Here is a 20135-nt window from a genome sequence, read left to right as displayed (position 1 = left end):
TGCTTTCTGAGAGGAAGCTTCTGAAGGGAAAGATGTGACCATTGGGAGAGTAAGGAAGACGCTGGGGGGCCAGTTTGGAGGTGGTTGACAGTTCCCCTCCCCTTGTCTCTAGCTTCCCTTTGCCTGGGTGGGTTGATGGCATTTGGAGACTCCTTTTTATCATAAGGCTGCCATTTTGGAGGCATTTCTGCTGGTCTCGGACGTAGTGGCGTTGGTTTTTCTGGTCCTGCTGTGCCAGATCCGCAGAGTGGGCGGGGGGCGGGGGCTGTGACGGGGGGGGGGGGCAAAAGCGCAGCAGAGGCGGGCACGGTGGCGGCTGCCGCAGTGAAGATGGCCCCACGGGCAGGACTGCCCGGTGCCACCCTCGGACACAGCCCTGGGTGGGGGGGTCCACCAGCTGGGGCCCCAGCTTTGCCTGAATGTGGGCAGTGCTCACCGAAGGTCTGGGTCTACCATGCCTTCCTCAGCCTGAGGCTTAGAGCAGTCCAGGGGGAGGGAAATCCAGGTTTTTGAGGGGGAGGGTGAAAGCAGGATATGGCAGCTCATCTCCGACGAGTTGGACTTGTAGTTTGTGCTCCCCAAATAGGTTCTGTCTCTGGCAATCTCCCCATGGGGACAGGGGGTGGGGTCCATGGCAGCTTTGACGATCTGTTTGGATGGCCCTGCCCTTTCCCCATTTTTTCCCCTGTGTTCCTCCGCACGTCCCCTGCCAGGGCCATGGTTCCAGCTGTAGTCCTCCAGTGAGGCTCCCTGCCTCCCGTCCCTCTCCTTTCCAGGCCTTTCTGCGTGCAGCGGCCATCTTGTCTTTCTTGCTCAGAAATTTAAAATGGTTTCTCTTCGTCTCCAGGGTGAGATCCCTTCCCTTTAGCAGGATGCTGGAGGCTGTCTATAACTAGTCTTGTCTTAGCTCTACTGTACAGTCTCACCTTTCCGAGTTTACCTAAGTGGACCAAGTATTCCAGCAAAACCAGGCAACTTACTTTTTCTTGCCTTTTCTCTCTCTTCTCACTACTGATATTTTCCATGCCTCCTCCACTGCACCCACCTGCGGCAGTCCCACTATCTCCCAAGAACCTTTCCTGATTCCTTTCACGAGAAGCAATCCTCATACCCACCCCTGCCCACTTCGACCAAACTCCCATATCTTCATGCCTCTCTTATGCTACTTTAGATGTGCTGGGGGGTTCTTTGGGTTTAAGTCTTATGTCACCTATTAGATTGTGAGCCCCAGGAAGCCAGGGGAAAGAAAGGAAACATGTACCTATATGGCGTTTTCTGTTTGGCAGGTACCACATCCAGATTGACGGTGGTTATTTCATTTATTCCTCACTGCAACCCTGCAAGGAGTGGCTGGTAAGTGTTCTGCTCATGATTAGAACCTTGGTGTCTCACAGCCTTTGCATTTTTCTTCTCTCAGTCTTCAGTGTCTATAAAATGCCTCTTACAAGGTAGATCCCCAAAACGTGTCTATTTAAGGAGTTCTGTGAGTCCCTGATGCTTTGTGGGAGTTTGGGTGGCTCATCTTCCTGAGCCCAGGGTCTGGGTCACTTAGCTCTTCCGTGCCACCCTCCCTGCGGCCTCATTAACTTTCTCCTCTTGCTTTGAGGATAGGTTCACAAAGAGGATGAGTTTATTTCTGTAGCTGAAATTAATGGACTACCAAACCTCAGTTTTCCTCTTGGAAGAGGAGGTGGAGGTGGAGGGGTTGCATTACCTTCAGGGCAGACAGAATAACCCCCGGAATCTGGAGATCTGTAGAGACTGAAGAAGCAGAGACGTGGCTCTTGGGCAGAGCTGGGTCTACATCTTGACTCTGCCTCACTCATCTGGGTGGTTTGAGACATGCTACTTGATTTCCCTAATCAAGTCTTGGTGTCCCCGGTCAGTGAAACAAAGCCACTATACCTACTACACAGAAATGCCTAATATATTGTCAAACAGGTAGGCTCCTAAGAGAAAGCGATGCAGCTTCATTCCCCTTGCCCAGTTGTCTGCTGGGGACTTAAGAAAGGAATATACGAGGTAGCTCGAGAAGAAATGGGGAAGAAGGAAGCTTGTATGTCTTCAGTGGTATCATAGGCAGGAGGAGGGAGGAGGTAACCGGGCAGTAGGCACCTGAAGCCTGCGAGGTCGTGCCTTTCCCCAACTGGGCTACATACCCGCTCTTGCTTTAGAACCTTCTGAATTAGGAAAGCACCATGGAAACATAGATGAGCCATGTGGTGGCAGAGTGAGGGTTAACCAGTGAGCCTCCCTGGGATCCTTTTGATGCCAGGTTACTTTCCCTTCTTTCCGAATGCTGCGGTGGCTGCCCGCTTCCTGACGCTATCGCATCCCGTGGGAGGGGAGTTGGACACCCTGAAGCCCCTCGTCACCAGTTCCGGGGCTGCAGAGCAGGGAGTGACGACAGCTCATGAGTCGTCAGCCGACGGCTGCGGGGACCCTGGTGACGGCTGCTTTGTTGTTTTTTTCCTCTTCGGATGATGACTCAGTGTGTCGGGAGCCGGGAGATGGAGCACTCAGCCGAGTGGCCAGGACGTTCTGTCAACATGAAAGCAGCAAAAACAGCTCGTCCGAGCTCAGAGCTGACCCTGGGCTGGGGTCATTTTCAGGAAGGGCTTGGCAAAGCAAAGGCGACCGCCTCGTATTGGGTTGGCAGGGGTGATACCTGGTAACTTAACAGGGCTCTGTAGACCCTTGAACTTTAGAACCTGAAAAGAAAACGCAGCCGTTTGTGTTACTAGATGAGCTTGGCAACCAGGATCGCTTCTTGAGCTCCTCGCACTTGTCCCAGACAAAGAGACATCTTCCAGGGTCCAGAAAACCCCCTTGGGGATTTCTCAGTGTGGCTCATTGCCTTGGGTGGAGGGCAGGTCCCTTTTTGGGGGGTGGAGCAAGGGTGGGGCCTGGCAGCCCCAGTCCCCGTTCTGGGGATGTGGTGTCTTGCGGGGGGTTGGTTCTCTTCTGCCGGCGTCACGCAAAGATGGCAGCTCCCGCGTCACCGGCCTCAAGCCGAAGACCAGCCCTCTCGGGCAGCCTCGCTTCGGCCTCCACTTTCCTAGCCCACATTCCAAGCTTTTCTTCTTCTTCACCATCTTCCTCCCTTCCTCCTTAGGTGCCGTGGTAGGCCGTGACCTCCGCCTCTGTCTCTGTGTGTGTGTGTGTGTGGCGTGTGCGGAGTCATCATGGCGGCGCGGGGTTCTAGGCTTTTCTCGCGTCTGCAGCAATGCGCTTCGTGCGCGTGACGCCCCCGCGGCCCCGCCCCGCCGCCAGGCCCCGCCCCGCTGCCCGGCCCCGCCCCGCCGCCCGGCCTGTCCCTGAGACCCAGCCAGGAGACGGCCCTCCGTTGTTTCGCCGCAGAATCTCGGCCAAACCACCATCGTCCCCAGCATCTGGCTTCCCTTCTCTCCTCCCCCGCTGTCGGCCAGTGTCTGGGGCAGAGGAGCAAATAACTTGTGGGAGGGGACGATGGAGGGACAGACAGCCTGGCCGAGCTCTCTGGCCTCCTCAGCCCGGGTGCCATTTTTCTTGGCCTCCCGCGCTCCTGTGGACGATGCCCGCTCTGACCTTTGTCGCCGCGCACCTCCTCTTCCCCCGAGGACCTCCCAGCGTGACTCGTTGGGATCTGGGGTCTCGGGAGCCCAGAAGGAGCAGGGGGACCCGGCCCAGGTCACAGCGGAGAGCTGAAGAGACAGGCGAGGGCGTGGGAGCTGGCCGACCCCATCCAAGCGCAAAGGCAGCCCCATCACCACCCCCTACCCTTTTTTGCAGTTATGTCTTTTCCAGCCTGAGTAGAGAGCAACTTGACCTGAAAAAATTCGTGTCTCTATGTGGGTGTTGGAACGTCTGCGGATCTTTGTCCGGAAGCTGCGCGGTGCAGAGAGCCCAGGTTCTGTGCTTCAGTGAGCTGTTGTCCTTTGGGTTTGTTTTGGCAGCAGTGTGATGGATGGGTCCTCCTCGACGAGCCCCTGTGCCCGCTGCGACTGGACTTTCTCCAGGACACTGGGCCCGTCGGTGGCCCTGCTTCTTGTCGGTGGACGGAGCGCCGCAGCCGAGGGCCACGTCCGGGGGCCCAGAAGAGACCCCGATGATTGGGACCCGTGCGTGGTGCCTCGCCTGGTGGTCCCTGGGAACTGAGCCCACCTTTCACTTCTTCCCCACAGAGAATTCAGGGGAGTTCAGCTCCAGAAGTAGGTGACAGCCTGCTGGAGACTCCGCTGATGACGGTGCTGGCGTTCAGAAGACAGTCATCATCCTGTGGGGTAAACGTGTTGCCTATTTGCGTGTCTTATTTGGAACACACGAAAAAAGGAGCTGCCTGGCAGCCTGGCTTTCCGAAGTAAGTATCTGACTGCATTCTTTTATCCCTTCGAATGTCGGAAGTGGACAGATGCGGTGCTGAACACAGCCGGCTCTTGTGCCTTCTTGGTTCTTTCCTGCACAGCCCCGCCCTCGGGCCTCCAGAAGCGGGCACTGGATCCATTTCCACATGCTGCTGGAGAGCTGTAGAGAGCCTCGCACTCAGTGTTCCACCCCCGTGCATCCCCCTCGGCCGCAGGAGAAGTCAATTCTCCCTAAAATGGAGCCAAGACTCCAGGCCCCCCGAACTGAGTGTTCACGAGCTGAATGGGAGGGCCCTGCCTGTGCTCACTGCCCCCAGCAGGGAGGTGACTCTCAGTTGCCTGGCTGGGGGGGGTAGGTGGGGGGGGGGAGGGGATGTGTCTTGCCAGCATCTAGCATGGTTCTCTGCCAAGTTCTAGCTCCAGATTGCTAGGCCGCTAGGAACCTAGACTATATATAGCGTTGTGCTAAGCAATTCTTATCGGACCTGTCTGTCCCCTCACCCCCACAGGGAGGAGAGTTTCTATCAGAAAACAAGAACCTGGAGAGAGTGGGCCACCTCCACGGGGCCTTTTATTCTGGGAAGGGGTGTGTGTGTGTGTGTGTGTGTGTGTGTGTGTGTGTTCGTGCATGCATGCACATGCATCTGTGTGTCTGTGTACACACGTCTGCGTCTGGTTGTCTGGTTCAGAGCTGCCAAGCTTTCTTTCCTTCCCCCTGTTTCAGATGCTAGCAGATTCAGGACCTTGTGGGTGCTGACAACGTAGGCTGAGGGGAGGGAGGGGCTGGTGGTTCTCGAAGGATCCTGGGTTTGTTTGGAGGAGAGGCTGGCACCCAATGTGGCTGAGAGCACTGTGTGGCCTCCGCTGTGTCTTAACAGCTTCCGGCTTGCCCTGCTTTGCCCAAGCATGTCTTTTGACCTCTGCCTTCCTTCTTTGGAACCTTCTGCCTTCCCTGCCTTCCTCCAACCCTGCCTCGTCCTTCCTCTGAGGCTCTTTGGGATCAATGAGGCAGCCCCAGCTCTGGGCATCCGGGAGCTGGTCTGCGCCCCTCCCTCACCCTTGTTTGGGGTTTCTGGAAGTCTGACTTGACCGGCAGAAGGGGTCGGTCGTCCGCAGAGGAGCTGGGTAGTGAACAAGCGCGTTGTGCTGGGATGCACAGGGCAGTGTGGCCTGGGTTCCTCTCAGAAATGCTGTTGAGCCCAGTTTGTGTGGTTCTGTGACCATAAGTGCCGATGGACGTGACGCGACCCTGGGCTTGTCAGCGAGCCACCGCCAGGCTGCTTATCGGAAACCAGACGCAGGAAGGAAGATAGGATCCCTCCACCCCCCTGCCTCCCAGGTAAGCCAGGTGTGGGCCGTGCGGTCCGGCCCTCCCCCAGCCCCTCTCTGCCCACGGAGGGAGTTCTCCTTATTCAGTGGAGAAGCCTCAGACTTCTCCATTCAGAGACAATTGCTCTCTTCTTTCCATCCTCCTGCTGGCTTTTCTGTGAATGGGGTTAATAACCAGTGAAGGCTTGCGGGCCGGGTGGCCAGCCTAACTGATCGGACGCCGGCAGTGTTGGGGGTGGCCCCTGGCAGAACAACCATCGGGCCTCCCGCGGCGCCTGCGTCCAGCGCTAGATTCTGGGTGCTGAGCCCTCCGAAGGACTGGGGGCCTGCCGGGGAGCTGGGCCTTCCTTCCCCATGTCCTCTCTTCCCTGGCCACCTGGGCACCTTTAGCAGCACTGGGTCTAAGTCTAGGCCCGTGACCTGGACTTTATGGACTGTGGGCTGGGCAGTGAACTTTGCGGTTCTTTCCCTACCTTAATTTTTTTTTTGTTTTGAGTGAGTTACTTTCTTCCTCTAGGCTCTCATTGCCTTTACTTTAAAAAAAAAAACATCCTGGCTTAGTGAGCCATTGCAAAGCATCTCCGGGCAGTTGACGTAGGAATGTTTTCTCGCTGCCGCACTAGACACTGGTCACAATAATAGCGATGGTGATTAAAAAGGATGAGGCCTACGGAACTGGGAGGTCTGTCACTTGATGGAGATGGTGCAGACTGAGGCTGCATCCCCGGGAGCTGTCTCTCCTGTCGAGTCGATTCCTGCCCCACCTGGGCCAGTAGGGCCAGATGGAGTGAGCTGACAGCCTATCATCTGGGGTCTCAAGACCAAAGGGATGGTGCTGGGGAATTTTATGATGTTCTCGGATGCTATCGTGTGGGATCCCAGCTCTCCGCTTGTGCCTGGTGGATGCGGGTGGTGTTTCTGCCCCCACTCCCCGCCCACCCCTTTCCCTGGGAAGCCTGCTGCATGCTGCCTCCCAGTGTTTCATGTTCCCCTCTTCCCATCTGAGAAGAGGTTCTGAGTTGGCCGTGAGCAGCCTGGGATCCTTGCTGAGCAGATTTGGAAGAGTCTGCTGTCTCTTCCTTCAAGGAATCTGAAGCTTCAGCCCCTCTGGCAGGAACAGAGTGAGGGATGGCTAGGGGTGTTGGACCTGGAACAGGAATAAAGCAGACAGATCAGCTCTGCTGCAGCTGGGGAGATGAAGCAGGAGCTGGCCAAGTCCCTCAAGATGTGCCGGCTAGAGTCTGGCCAGCGCTGGCTGCCGGGCTGGAGCCAGATGGAGCCACTGGCCGTGCTGGGGAGTCGCAGCTGCCTGTGCTCAGCGCGTCCCCAGGCCTGGCTCCGGGTGCCCACTGCTCAGGTTCACAGCCCTGCCCCTGGCTCATCGTCGGGGGCTCACCAGGGTGTGGAGGCTGGTGTTGCTCCCTGAGACCCCGTTGTCTCTGAGGCCTCCGGTATCCCCCCGGATTGGGGCTTGGTGCTCCCCTGCCAACTCGCCCGGCTTTCTGCTTCATCTCATGCGTTCCTTCCTTCCTCCTCCCCGGCCTAGCTGCTCCAGACATGATGTGGAACGTTGTGTCAGGAGCCAGGCTGGCAGAGCACTTGGCATCCACCGCCCCCGAGAGGGGGGCCAGGCAGAGCCGGCACTTCTCTGTTGACCTTTGAGTCCCCACGGTCTGGGAGCCGGGAGACGGCGCAGGGGCCTCTCTCTGGCTGGGGTCCGGCCGAGGTTAACAGGGCTGCTGGCCCTGGAGCTGCGGTGGTGCGGCTCTGGAAGGCGTGCGGGAGGGGCCCTGCCAGGGCCTGGTTGGTCAGCACCTTCCTCTCCATTGACTCCTGGTCTGCTCAGGACCTCGCACTGTCTAATGCACAGCTTGGCTCTGGCCCCTGGCACAAGTGCCCCCGGGGCTGCAGTGGGGCTTCAGTGAGCATCTGTCCTTCATGCTGGTCACTTTGTTGGGCATGTTGTTGCCACCCCCCCCCACCTCCGAAATATGCGAGAGCGCCTTTTCCACTCGCCGGCTGTCTGTGGGAGGCCCTCTTCATCTTGCGTTTCTTTTCTGGGACTTGGAGTGTCTGTCAGGGAAGTGTAGACTCGGTTTGGTTCCTTGCTAGCTCCCTCCACAGGAGCTGCTCGTAGGCAGATGAGGCCAGAGAACGCCTCCAGCCCCCTTGAGCCCGTGCAGTCTCATGGAGGAGCAGGGGGGCGGGAATGGAGAGAACCAAGCATGCAGGGTGCGGGAACGGGGGTGGGGGAAGAGTTGTGCAGCATCTGACCGCAGGATCAAGGCCGGGGCGGGTGGGAGGAGGCTGCCTGTGGCAGCCTGAGCGGACACGTGTGCCTGGAGCCCAGATTGGGGTCTGTAATGAGGCCCGAAGGCCTGAGACAGGCCTTGGAGTCCTTGGTGTTAGCATTCAGTCCAGGGAAGCCGGCCTTTGTTAGGCCCCGTTTTGCTTATCTGATTTCATGCTCAGAACAATCCTTTCATGATTGAAGACACAGTAATTTGGTTAAGTGACTTAAGCAAGCCTGGTGGGTGGCACTCCTGAGATTTAAACTCGGGCATCTCTGAGTCCAAAGCCTGCACGTTTTTTTCATGCTGTTATGTTGAAGTCCGAGCTGAGACCCTCAGAGGATCGGCAGCCAACATGACCCAGAGGGCAAGGCCAGATGCTCTGTGATCCCCGAACACGGGCAGGCAGATACATTCCTTCCACAAGGTGTCTTCTGCCTCTGCGGTATATGTGCCAAGGACAGTGCTCAGTGTGGGGTTGCTGGACTCAACAAAACCAAGTTTCTGCCCTTGGAGGGTGTATATCCTCGCGTGGGGAAGATACTGTTAATGCTAGTAAATGGGATTTAAAGATAGACACAGAAGGAAAAGAAGGACCCTCTTCCTTCTGCAGAAGCGGGATCCAGATGCTGTCAGGGAGGGGACTGAGACTGAAGGATGGACCTCGGCCCGGGGGAGCCGTGTTGATTGAACTTCCAGAGAGAACTGACACACATCCTAACTCTTCTCGTTTCCCACCAGCTGGGAAAATCCATCCACGGCCCACAGAAGCTCACAGAAGCTTGCAGTGGGTCAGGAATCAGGGTGGCCATAGCTGTCAAACCTTTGGTCACCAGCAGACTAGGTTTTTTTTTTTTTTTTTTATACCCATAGCCACGGCTACTCCTGACCTCCTGTCTCTCCCACCGTTACCAGGAGCCAGCTGGCATCTCCAGGTGGCATCCCTGGGGCCTGGTCACCATGCCCCTCTCTTGTCCAGGCAGCACCAGGGGACACTCGGGGTCAGCGTTTGCCAAGTCACTGGTAGAACCTGTGCCCACAGGAGGCAGAGCTCCGCGGAGCCGCTCCTCTGCCAGCATGTGTGGTTCCAAGATCCTCACAATAGGGAAGGGAAGGGAGGGGAGTCTCTTGGTATCAGATGCTCGGAGGAGCTTTGTGTCCTGAGAGGTTGAGGCAGGTTAGTAGCTGGGGACGGGGGAGGGCACGTTTCCTGTGTGCAGCGCCAGGACCCTGGGCTTGTTGACATGGTGGGAGTGCCGTGGCGGCCGGGCCCGGGGTGAGGAAGGCCACGTGACTCGCCCACTCTGGCACCACAGTCCTGGCAGCCTGGCCCACCCTGACCGTGGAGGCTGCCACCTGCTGCCAGGGGGCCGGGGTTGCAGCGGGACCGAGTGTGGGCCTGGGTGGTGCGTGCCTGTGAGGGCTCATGGAACCTGTAGACGAGTCAGCGGGCCTGGGGTTCTGGCTCCCTTGGTTAAAACGTGCTCCCTCGCCTTTTCTCTGTTGGCCTTAGTTTCATTATCTATAAAAATGAGAGGGAATGAACCAGAATCTTCTCGGAGGTTCCCATCAGCTCTGGTACGGGGGCTTCCTGGATGTTTGTGGAGGTATTTCTTTTCTTTTTTTTAATTATGTATTTATTTTTGGCTGTGCTGGGTCTTCGTGGCTGCGTGCAGGCTGTCTGCGGTGGCAGGGAACGGGGGCTCCTCTTCACTGCCCTGCTCGGGCTTCTCGTTTCGGTGGCTTGTCCTGCCGCGAAGCACAGGCTCTAGGGTACTGGGCTTCAGGAGCTGCAGCCCGTGCGCTCAGCTGCCCCGCGGGATGTGAGATCCTCCTGGACCAGAGATCGACCCCGTGTCCCCCCTCCGCGTTGGCCGGCAGATTCTTAACAGCTGGACCACCAGGGAAGCCCCGTGGAGGCATTTCTTAGCCAGAAACTCAGGACCTGCGTTACAAGGAGAGAGGAGGGACCCCAGAGACCTGTCTGCGTGCAGTGGTAACCATGTTTCCTGAAGGGACACCATTGGAGTGAATTAGGGCAGGCGGGTGGAGGCACTTTTCAAAATACCCCGGAAGTAAATGCGAAAGGTGAAGACTGTGAAAGTGTCTGCTGAGGACCCTCCGGGTGACCGAGGACATGGACCCCAGCTCCTGCTAAGAGCTCGTCTGGAGGTGGGCCGTGTGGGAACTGCTGGAGGCTGGCGTGGCTGCAGGGGGCGACCTGACACGCCATGCTCCCGGAGAGATTTGCCCTCCCTTTCTGGCCCTAAATCGTGGAGAGGAAATAGGCCTGCAGGGTCCTTGTGTCCTCTGCCTTCCCTGAAGCTTCTTAGGGTTTGTGCCTCTGTTGCTGTCAGAAAGTTTCCCTTTATATTTAGCCTTCTTTTCTCATGTGATTGTTTAAGCCCTTCCATTAAAAAAAAAAAAAAAACAGGAGCAAAGAAAACAGAAATATCTCAGAGCCACCAGTTCCATTTTGGCTTTCTAGTCTTGAGCCCCTCCTTAAAAGACAGAAAAAATGAAATATATGTATGGCAAAGCGCAGGGTCCCAAGCCCTTCTGGACTTGTGTGCAGAGCTGGGCTGTGGCCAGGTGTGCAGGGCCCCGGCCTCCCTGCTCCACGATGGCCTCAGTCCCTGACGTCCACTGTCTCTCCAGGCGTGTGTGGGCAGGAGCCCCGAGGCGGAGGCACAGGCTGTGCAACCCGCTAGACAGAATGCAGAGCTTTAAAAATAGCTGTGTTTCTCCCAAGATGCTATCTGCTTACCAGTCTCCAGGACACTTTACCTGGGGTTCGGCACTATGAACCCGGCCTCCTGAACTCCCACAATGGTGGTGGGAATGGGGATTGGGACTCGGACACAGGCAGGAGAGGAATTGCCCGGTAACCGTGGCCTCACCTGCACCGCATGCTGTTTCACGGTTCTGTTTACGTTTGCCAGCTCTTCTGACCGCTCACGCACTGTGAGGGTGGGTGGGTGGCGTGAGCCCCGTGACTGATGACCCTGAACTGGAGAGAACCCTGCTCGTGCCCACATAATCCGGGACACTGCGCACCCAGGTCCTCTGGCTCTGGGTGTTCGCGCTAGGGGACCGAGGGGCGGGGCGGGGGCAGGGTGGGTCTTGGGCAGTTGACGTGGCCATTCTAGGTCTCGGGTCTTTTCTCTATATATTGAAGGGGCGGGAAACCTCAAAATATCTGGGTTCTCTGTTTTTTCAACTCGGAGCTCTCGTGAAGACTGGCGAGTGCTCTGTCTCTGGGAAGCCAGCCATACACCATGCGTTTCTGGTGAGGTTTCTTGCATTTGGAAGCTTCTGGAATATGCTGTGCTTCCGACCATTCTGACACGTCTGTACAGCACTTCATGCTTACGCATATGGTCTGCTTCTGCCAAGGAGCTCTCTGAGAAATGAGGCCTCACGGTGGGCTCTCTGAGACTTTTTTCCCATCGGACTTGTAAGCGTCGCTTATAGAGCTCTGCCTAGCTGCTCGTTACCTGTTTGCTCGCTACTTAACGTGCAGCAACTGCTGGAGGAGACAGCTGCTATGCGATGGAAATGCTCGCTTCAGCTCTGATTGTTTGCATGATGACTGATTGGAAGAAGTAGGCCTTTCCCGTGGAGAAGAAGGTGCTCAGAGAATCCTTGGGCAGCCGTGTTTTCTGAGTACTGAGCCCAGCCACCACCCTCCACAGGGGCTTCTGAAGCAGAGTGTGGGCTGCACGACTCCTTGGCCATGTGGCCCTCTGTGTGATCTGCATTTGGTTGGGAAAGGGAAAGGAGTGTTCGTTTATAGCATATTTAACCAGGGTGACTTGGGCTCTATCTGGGGACTGTTTGAGGAAGGATTGGGTGGGGGGCAGCACACTTAACGCGTCTGCACCATCTGGCCATTCATGTCCTCTGAACGCAGCCCCGGCTTGCAGAGAAACCCTGTGATGGGGAAGCCATCATTGGTGGCTGCAGACTTCAGGGACTTGATGGTGTGAAAGTTTGTCGTTCTGGACCCCGCCTGTCTGGAGGATGGAGTGGAGGAGGTCTGCACCAGCACAGGGAGGGGGTTTAGGCTACACTCTGGGGAGGACCACCGTGGCATCCTGACGGTGCCCGAGGAGAGACAAGCCTTCTCTGTCTGAGAGGGGGAGCCTGGCGGTCCTCAGGGGGGTCCTTGGGGCCTGTGTCTGTGGACGCCGGGAGCAGCGCGAGTGTGGGTGCTCGGATCCGGCGCAGGCTCCGCTAGTCCTTTCTGCTTCCGAGGCATGCCTGAACTCCGGATGGGGGACACGTGAACGCTGCTTCCCTTTGCGGAGAGAACTTCTGGCACCGACCCTGTAGGACTGATCGTATTTGCAAATAAAAAGGGAGAAAGTCACGTTCACCCCTCATCCCTGCTGGGAGAGCACTGAGCTGCTCTGATCCTGATTTGTATCAGCACCGCCGCCATCCTGCCGGCTGGCTTCTCTGCACTCTGGGGATCGCCGACAGGCGTCACCGATGCGTTCTGTGAGAGTATCTGTGTGTGTGTGTGTGTGTGTGTGTGTGAGTGTGAACTGTGTGTGGGGGAGACAGTGTGTACATGTGCATTGTGTGTGTGGGGGGAGAGAGACCGTGTGTGTGTGTGTGTGTGGATGCGGCACGTGAGGCAGGGCCATACATCTGTCGGCTGGAGAAAGGCAGGAGAGGGAAGAGGAGCTCTCGGGGCAGGTCCACAGCTCTGGGACCACCGGCATTGCTGGCTCTTTTAAAGGCCTGGGGGTGTGTTGAAGCACACCTAACATACTATTTAGAAGTGACCAAAGTCCAAAAATCAACCAGTTAATGTCTAAGTGAGGGTTGTGTTAAACAGAGGATCGCATATCTTTTTGTATTACTACCTTCTGCGTGTTTAGCATAGAAAGACCTGACAAGTTAGGAACCTTCCACTGCATGCCCCCGGCCCGCTGCCACCACGCTCTGTAAGCTCATGCTTCTTTCACGTCAGTTTTCGGTCTCCCTTCCTGTCTGTTTCTCACCCTCGCTCACTCCTTAGGCTCACAGGGATGTCTGCGCGCCCGTGGCGTCCTTTCCTTGGGGACTTGTTCTCCCAGTGTCTCTGACATCGTAAACGGTGTTCCCTTCACTTCACATGTGCACACAGCACAGGCTTCTGCAGAGGTGAACCGTTTCTGAGACGGGGCGGCTCCCCGCCTGGTCCTGGAGGAGGTCGTCTAGACCCCTGAGGAGAGGGGATCAAGGGTTCCCACGTGGGGGCCAGCTCGGGGCCCCCTGCATCAGGCTTCCTGTCTGGGGTGGGAGTTGCTCAGGCGTGAATCCCCCAGCCATCCTAGCTGTTGCTTCTTCTCAGCTTGAGCTCTGAGTAGCGGCCTTGAAAGTCTGAGACCCCGTCCCCCCGTTTGGTTGAGAGTGCAGGCAGAGAGGGTCAGAGAGGAAGCAAGCATGGGCTCCTGGCCACGGGCCTCCCTCCGGACAGGTGAGCTCTGTGTTCAGAAAGGAACCCGTCTAATCTTTTGGCCCTCACAGCCCTATTTGTGTTTTGTCTCCCCCTCTCTTCCCTCCTCTCTCTCCCTCATCTCCCTCCCCCGCCTCCAGAAGAATTTAATCTGCTGGACAACAAACAATACTGTTATAAAACTTGGAAAACAAGAGGGCGAGGCCTCCCTGACAAGGGGAAGGGCATGCCGGGTAACTGCCAGGGAGCCTGCCAGGCCCGAGATGGAGCCGGGCGAGGGCCCAGTTGGCTGGGCACCTGGGCGCCCGCCCGGGCCCGGCCCACCAGCCGTGCCATCCCCGGTCCAGAGGGGAAGGAACCGAAACGCAAGTGGGGGCCCAGAAGCGCTTGAAAAGGGGAAGTAGTACGCGTTTCCCTCTCCGATCTGATGGGAATGCACTAGACTGTGAAACTTCCTCCTCCTCCCTCCCTCCTCCCCCCTCCTCCCCTCCCTCCTCCCACCACTCTCTGTTGCAGGTCCCGGACTGGCAGACCTGGGTCCTGATAACAGAACGAGGCTGGCATAAGCAGTTCAGGTGCAGCTACCTGCTGGGCCAGCAGCAGGGGAGGCAAGAGAGGAGCGTGCTCTGGGCCGACCCAGCACTGCAGACCTACCCCCTGCCTGCCCTCCCCCGGCTAGGGAAGAGGAACCAGGTCAGGGGCGTGCCCCAGTCAACGTGCTCTGCCAGGTGTGGGCCCAGGTACTGGGCAGAATTGCCACTGGGAGGTCCATGGGTGCTCCCCGAGCCTCCTGGTGGCCACGGGGGCTGTGCTCACGGGAGGATGTCCACCTCCGGGAGAGGTCCCGCTCTCCTTCCAGGAGGAGTCTGGCAGTGGCACAGAGGCTGGGCACCCCTGTGGACCTGTTCCCGCTGACGGACACAGTGCTTCTCCCCACAGGCAGGTGCGTGGCCCTGTGAATGGGGCTCCCGGGGGCCCCTGCACCTCCAGTTCACTCCCGGCGGCAGGGACTCTGGGCTCTGGGTGTCTCTTCCCCCACCTTCCGGGGTTAGTTTTAACCTGAGCCTGAAGTGTCACCTCTGAGTGCATCCTCACCGGGTCAGTAAATGATGCTGGGGGCACAAGCGGGGAGTGTTGGTGGCTGCTTCTGCTGGGCACCTGCTCTGGCGCAGAGCAGCAAGCTGCGGTGGGCACTGTGCACGTGACAGACGGTCCGCACACTCCCTTTCCTGCCGTGGAGAGAGCCAGCTTCCGTGACGGCAGTCAGCACTGTGCCCACGCCCCACCCAGGCGGAGCCACTCTCTTGACCCTGTCTTCACTGCCCATCGTCTCTTGCTGCACCCCCCAGGTCCCCCGGCATCCCCAGGGTGGGGTAGCCTTGTGTGTCCTCCCTTCCCGGGGCCTCCATACCCTGTCCTGAGTCCGGGAGGCGGGGAGATTCCAGACCCACATCTTTGCTACTGGTGTCGAGGAAGGGACAGAAGTCTCGGAACATAGAGCCCCGGTACCCCCGACCCGGGAGAAACCGGAAGTGCAGGTGCTGGGCCCACCCCAGCTGAGAAGGCAGTGATTTCTGGTGGTGGTATCTCAAGGGCGGTGTGCGTGCGCCATCGGGGGAGGGGTGATGGTTTGGGTCCGCGTGTGCCACCCCGCTCTGGAACCCAGGGCCATTGAATGTGGTGGTTCCCGGTGGCCAGGCCCTCCATGCCCTCGTGCTCCCCGGCCCCCTGTCCCTATACCTGTCATTTTATCTCCCTCTCCTCTGATTCATTAACCACAAGCTAGTTGGCCACAGGCCCCACCCTGGCTGCTGGAGACAAAGTGTTCAGGACACTGGGCTGGGGCTGCAGCTGAGGGCGGCAGGGAGCTGGACCGGGCCTTTGCGCTCAGACGGACGGTGGGCCAGGAGTGCCTCGAGGGCCGGCTGCTCCCTGTCCTCCAGGAGGGCCTTCTCGGAGCCCCTGCCTCCCCAGGATGACTCTTCCTCACTACGGGGAGCCCCGAAACCAGCATTCCCAGCGGCAGGAAGATGGATGAGCTGGCCTGCACTTCCGGTTCTCCTCCCCCGCTCCGGCTGGAACTTGCGTCAGTCGTGTAAGTAGCTGTGACTCAGCACCCAGCGGGTCGGAGGGAGGGGGAGGCTGCCGCCTCCCAGGAACCTTCCCGGCTCTGGATCTGAACAGGCCAGTGGTGGCGCAGGACACGGCCAGTAGCCCTGGTTCCTGTGTGTTCTGTGTCTTTGCTTACGAATCACATAAACAAGGGTTCCTCTCCTTCCTGTTTTCCTCCTTTATTATTTTTTTGTTGGGGGGGCACCATACTAGGCATAGGATTCTTAGGACTTTAAATGACGCAGACAGCATCATCTATAGAATGCAGTAGACACTCTCTTTGCCATCTCCGGACTGTTCTTGAAGCAAAGGTCCATGGATTGTAAACCCTCAGATGTTTGGTTTTGACCTGCGCAGTTTCTGTGTCTTATTTTTTGTTTAATTGTATCTGATTCTGCGTGCCTTTAGACGGAACAGGGCCACCGTACTTCTGTTGCCACTTCCTTTGTCTTGCTTTCTGCCTGACCCCTCCTCACATTTGAAGGTGCAGTGACCAGTCTGCCCCTGCCCCTCTCTGCGGATGAGCACCCTGAGGCCCGTTCCAGAAAAGTGCAGGCCCCCTGTTCTCAGAACCTGGGCCGAGCAGAAATTAAAGCCGCTGTGTTCTGATGCACTGTGCGGTGACCTTTCCTCCACCCTTGGGTCCCTGCCCAGACAGAGGAGTTTCCGTAGGCACGAGGGGGGTGGGAAAAAAAAACCTCCACATAGAACATGGACATGGAAGTGGACTGGAGCAGCTGTGAGGCCCCCAAAGCCTCTTGTGAAGTGGCACCTCCAGGGCTGATGTCCCCACTCCTCCAGGGCTGGTTCTCCCTCCTGGGCAGCCCGCTGAGCCCCTGTCTACTGATGGGCTTGCCCGGGGCCGCTTAGTTGTGGTGGGAGGACCTGGAGGCTTCAGCATGCTGGGGCTTTCCCAGGCTGCCTTCCTCCAAATCCAGGAGGCCTCCGGGCTGGGTGCCAGGGAGAGCATGCCGCTTCTAGCCGCCTCGGATCACCTGGCTGAGTGCAACTTGGGGACGGAACCAGCAGCTGGGTTCAGGTAAGTGAGTCGGTCCCTGCTCAGCTGACTTGGAGAAAGAAGCTTGGTTCTGTCGGAAGGTCTGTGACCTCAACAGACCCTTTTGTCTGGTGGACTTGGGAGGGCGAAGGCTTTGGACCCCCGGTAGCTGTCCCCGTGTCCTTTTAGAGCGTCCTGCAGCACACAGAGTCGGACACGACTGAAGTGACTTAGCAGCAGCAGCAGCAGCATGCGTCGCTAATGATCTCTCGTCTCTCTCTGCAGGGCACTGAGCGTTTCAGAGCTCCGGAGTTGGGAGCCCACACTCAGGTGCGTGCCCCCTAGCTCCCTCGGCAGTAGTTACCTGTCCCCCATGCGTGGCCCATGCTCTGCCCTCAGAGCTGACGCTTCCCAGGGAGCCGGGGATTAGTCACCCTCCTGACCTGACGACCTGAGTGTGTTCTGATGGACCAGAGCGGAGTGGAGTGAGAGGGGAGCTTAACCCAAAAGCCGGGCTAGACTGCGGTGCTTTTCTGAGGACGGGGTAGCCCCGCTGAGACCTGAAGGAGGACTTGAGACCACCAGGCTTACCGTGCAGGTGGAGAGGGGTGGGGTGGTTCAGGGCTGGGAGTTACGGGACAGTAGATACAGAATATTCCAGAAAGAGGGAGCGGCATGTGCAGAGAGGCCTTCTGTGGGGGGTGGGGGATATTCTGGGTCACCGAAGGACTCCTGTGATACCTTCGGAAAGGGGGTGGATAGTGGCAGCTGGAAGTTACTAAGGAAGAAGAGTTTGGCTGCAGTAGAAAGCAGCAAACTGAGAACTGCCAAACGTGGATCTCCTTCAGCCCCTCCTTTTTGTATTTATTCTCCTCCTGGAGTCATGACTCAGGCTCAGTCTTGACCTTGAAGCCTCAGCGATGACCTGATTCACACCCCAGCCGCACTGACCCCACCTCTGCTGTTGACCACAGGTGCCCACACTTAGAGCCCTTCCCTGCAGGCAGTGCTGACCTCTGCCCAGCCCAGACTCCCCCGTCTGTGACTGAGGCCTTGCAGAGCCCCACAGGTTGCAGAGGCATCCAGCACAGATGCTGCAGGGCCTTCATCCCCAGCGTCTTCCCCACTGCCACAGCCACACAGTGGAGACCACCCAGGCACGGCTTGAGGGAGAATGAAACCAGTATCAAAGCACCCAAGTTTAACCTGCTGTACAGTCAGCAACACCCCGCCATCTATGCAGAAACACTGCCTGGGATTCCCACCTGCCCTCAGTCTTGCTCATGATCAAGGGCAAGGGCAGAGGGAGACAGTCGGCAAACTACAAAGCAGGCAGCTGTGGGCAGAGGGGCGGGAGCGCAGACGCTGCAGTCAGACCTGGGTCGGACCCGGCTCACTGGTCACGTGATTGTGGACAGGTTTTTGAACCACACTGAGGATCAGTTTCTTCTGCAAAAACAGGAATAATCCCTGGTTCGCCAGACTGTGGTGAGACTTGAAGAGCACCACTTGGTGTTCACATTTTATTTTTCTTCTCTTCCCGAGAGCAGCACGTCATGTTATTTCCAGGAGGCAGAGAAAACATCGCCTTTATGTGGAGTCCTGAAGAACTGGTAGGGAGCCTGAGAGGTGAGGGCTTCATGTCTCTCAGATACGGTGTCAGGAAATACAGGCGCGCTTTCTTAGCCTTACCCAGAGGAGACGGAAGTCTGATTTGAACACTGTTTGCACATCTTATTTTCAGGCTGAATTTGAAAACAACACAAAACTCCATTCTTGCATTAGAGAGGTGTCTACTTAATACAGTTTTAGGACACCAGTTCTTTACGTCTCAGTAGAGAATACGATTGGTGGCTCACGGGGTCATACTTGAATGTCCTGACCGGTCATCTGTGATGGGGAAGGGGGAGCCCGTGATCTTCCTCACTAGGGTTCGTGGGCGAGTCGCCCTGGCCCAGGTGAAACCCACCTATGAGTGGTGGTTAGAGCCTCCCAGGCAGGAAGGGTGCTTGTTTCCTGATGCAGGGAGATAACATCAGAAAATGCTTTGCAGACTGTGAAATAGTTTACGAAACAAGGCGCAACTAATGTAAATGTTCACACAGGTCAATGATAACTTTCACTTTTATTTCATCGTATATATAATAATGTGTAGGAACTGGTGGTGGAACTGAATAAACTAGCCTAGAATTCATGACTTGTGAATTGCGATTGAAAATTATCAGCTTTGATTTTCATGTCCTTTGAGCATCACTTTGTAACTCTTCTCTGCTGTTCGAATGGACCCTTACGTTATGTCCGTCACAAGTATAACTGCAATAAGTCATCTTTTGCTCAGGCAAAGGCTGGGTCTTCTGATTGCATCTCCCTCCTTTCTTCAGTGAGATCCTCTTCTTCTGGAAGCTGGTTTCACATGGTGGCTTAGATTTTTCCATCTTTGTATCTAGCACCATTTGAAATCAGTGTTTTAGGAGTAAGAATTGCAGCACAGCCAAACCACCTGCAGAGGAGCTGCTGCCCTGGGAACAGCTTCCCTCCTCCTGCCACCTGAGCTGGTTCAAGAAAAGAAGAACTTGAGAAGCAGAGCTCACTCTTTGAGTGTTTTGGGTTGTGGAAGGGGGACAGTGCAGGGGTGGGGTGGTGGTCGATAGAAACTCCGAGGCAGCCACCAGCAGGAACCTGTTGGTGGGGCCTTTCAGCGTGCGATTGGGCAGCGCCGGGTTGGGTACTTGATCGCAGTCGGCAGTGGGAGGGCTGCGGACCGGAAGGACTCCCTCATCACACCAGCACTGTCCACCTGCTCCTACACACCATGGAACGTTCAGCTGCCGTTGCTGAGTGGGTGGAATCAGACTTGCCACCTGCACCGTCAAGGTGTGGACCCCCTGAGCACCACCGGACCCATCTCTTACACAGGCTGACCGATTTCTCCTGGTGTTCAGAGTCTGTTTTTGTCTAGCACCATTTGAAATCGGTTATGATGTAGGGGGAAAAGCAGCAGCCTCGAGGTCTCGTGCCAAGTCTGGTCAGCAACAGCCTGTGGCTTCCTGGAAGATGGACGGGCAGAGAGACGGGGAGGGAGGTCACACCTTTCCCCACTGACTTGCTTAACTGCGTCTGCAGTACTTTATGTGCAGGTAATCGGTCATCTGATGGGTTTGTAGAAGCAAGTCGCTGTAGTGCACCCGATGTCCTCAGTTTGGTAAAATGCGATCGCGCTGTTAACTCTGAATTAGTTGCTGTTCAGTTATCTTCTCTGCGTGCATCCTGACCTTAATAAATATTTACTGTATTCAGTTTATCATGTGTTTGGTTTTCATCAATTATTTTCCGTTCATAATTCTATGATGATAAGTGGAGCCCTGAAAAATTAATTTGCTATATTCAAATGTTACCTACTTCATAAAGAGTTCAAAGTCGGTTACAGGAAACATATTAAAAATGTAGTCCGTTAAGAATGAAACTCTACGAGCCAAGAAATGAAATGAGAAAAAAGAGAAGTGTTGCAGACCTGAGTTGAAGGGGAAACTGACCTCAGTCCCAAACAGGCTGCAGCCCCGGAGCCTCTGCAGCCAGTGTTCCCGCAGAAACGTTGCTTAACTGAGCCTGTACTC

General features: G+C 56.7%; 1 long non-coding RNA gene across 6 annotated transcripts in view; it reads left to right on the top strand.

Moving 5' to 3' along the window:
• The window catches only part of LOC129551224 (uncharacterized), a 34760-nt gene extending 14938 nt beyond the window's left edge, over positions 1-19822 (top strand). For 2 of the 6 annotated variants that reach the window (XR_016039557.1, XR_016039558.1), the window contains exons 2-3: positions 1287-1353; positions 4164-19822. This is a non-coding gene — a long non-coding RNA (uncharacterized LOC129551224). Of the gene's footprint in view, positions 1-1286 lie in introns of all 6 variants that reach the window. The other 4 variants (XR_016039556.1, XR_016039555.1, XR_016039560.1 and 1 more) reach the window with 3 other exon arrangements.
• Positions 19823-20135: the final 313 nt, after the last annotated feature.

Source organism: Moschus berezovskii, chromosome 17 (assembly GCF_049115385.1).
Source record: "Moschus berezovskii isolate FMDL1 chromosome 17, NW_MosBer_1.0, whole genome shotgun sequence".
NCBI lineage: Eukaryota > Metazoa > Chordata > Mammalia > Artiodactyla > Moschidae > Moschus > Moschus berezovskii.
Note: the sequence above shows the minus strand (reverse complement) of the source record. Positions and strands in the feature narration are given on the sequence as shown.